Raw genomic sequence first — 1,922 nt, 5'->3', positions numbered from 1 at the left:
TAACTCCTCTTACTCTACCTTCCATCTCCTTCCTGCGACGTTGTCTGTGGTTGTCTGTATAACGACATGTCGCCTCCTTGCACCACCGTTGGACGACCACCTTTTCGTCGTTATCATTCCACTCCGCCTTCACATCTCACATCCTCTTCCTCTTCCTCTTCCTCGTCATCGTCATCGTCATCATCGTCGTCATTGTCACCATTCGCTTCGTCGCAATCATCCTCGTCAACCACCACTCCATCGACACTTTCATTGCATCAACAACGTCAACAGAATAAGCGTGCTCTCACCCCTCGCGACTTTGAGTTTATGAAACTCATCGGTCGAGGAACGTTTGGAAGGGTGTACCAAGTTCGTAAAAAAGATACACGACGGATCTACGCGATGAAAGTCCTCTCCAAAAAGGAGATCGTGGATAAGAAAGAGGTCGCGCATACCATCGGGGAGAGGAAGATCTTGCAGAGGTCCTTGGAATGCCCCTTCCTCGTTGGGTTGAAGTTCAGTTTCCAGACGGAAACGCATCTTTATCTTGTCACGGATTTCAAGAGTGGAGGAGAGCTGTTCTGGCATTTGCAGAGGGAGACCAAGTTCTCTGAAGAAAGAGCTCGGTTTTACATCGCTGAGCTCGTTCTGGCGCTTGAGCATCTGCACAAGTACGATATTGTCTACCGGTGAGTTTTTTTTTTTCCTTGTTGGCTGGTTGGAGATTATACTGAGGGTGCGGTTGCCGTCATCGTCGGTAAAGGGATTTGAAACCGGAGAACATCCTCCTCGATGCAACGGGTCATGTGGCCCTATGCGATTTCGGTCTCTCCAAACCGGACTTACCGGCTGACCAACTCACGAACACGTTCTGTGGAACGACGGAATACCTTGCGCCCGAAGTCCTATTGGACGATCATGGGTATTCGAAACTGGTCGATTTTTGGTCGTTGGGCGTGTTGTTGTTCGAGATGTGTTGTGGGTGGAGTCCGTTTTATGCGGAGGATACGCAGCAGATGTATAAGAACATTTGTTTTGGGAAGATCAAATTCCCGAGGGGGGTCATTGGAGATGATGGGAAGCAGTTCGTCAAGGGGGTGAGTTGGATTGATTCCACTTTATTTGCGCTGTTTTTTTGTTTTTTTTTTTTGGAGCTGGGGCGCTTCCGTTGGTCTGTTTTGTGTTCGTTGACAGTGCCGCGGCGACACGTTTGTGGAGTCCCGCTTTTTTTTTTTTCCCTTATTCTAGTGCAGTGCACTTTTTCAATGGCGATATTAACGGATGGATCTTACCTCTAGTTGCTCAATCGAAACCCCAAGCATCGCCTCGGAGCCAATAGGGATACGGCAGAACTGAAAGAACACCCGTTCTTCAAGTCCATTGACTGGGCTGCTCTTGCCGCTAAGAAAGTGACGCCACCGTTTAAACCCGTGGTGGAGTCGGACGAATCGACGGCGAACTTTGATCCCGAGTTTACGTCGGCTGATTTGAGAGAGTCGGGCATGGATATTTTCGATGATGACGATGAAGACGATTCATGGGACGTTATCGGGACCATGGGTGTCCATGGGACTGGGTTCCCCAAAGGCGTCACGGTCAATGTCTCGGGGCAGCTGAACGGTGTCAAGACGAATGGTGTTGGTGCAACGAACGCTACTGCTAATGCTGGCAACGTCCAACAACAGTTACAACTTTTGCAACAACAACAACAGCAGCAGCAGCAAGGACAACGACCTGCGGTAGGAATCAAGGCGGCAGAGAAGAGTCGTGTGCCGAATAATACGCCGTTGTCGAGTAGCGTTCAGGAGCATTTCAGAGGATTTACGTACCAGGGGGAGTCGAATTTGGAGGTGGTCTTTGGGGATGGTGAGGGTGAAGGGGGTGGATCGGGGTCGGGGTCGGGGTCGGGGTCAGGTTCGGGAGAGGATGAGATCGATCTG

This window comes from Cantharellus anzutake (assembly GCF_015039405.1).
Source record: "Cantharellus anzutake strain C23 chromosome Unknown EI90scaffold_128, whole genome shotgun sequence".
In the NCBI taxonomy this organism is placed as follows: Eukaryota; Fungi; Basidiomycota; class Agaricomycetes; order Cantharellales; family Hydnaceae; genus Cantharellus; species Cantharellus anzutake.
The sequence above is the reverse complement of the archived record's forward strand: the minus strand, read 5'-3'. Positions refer to the sequence as shown.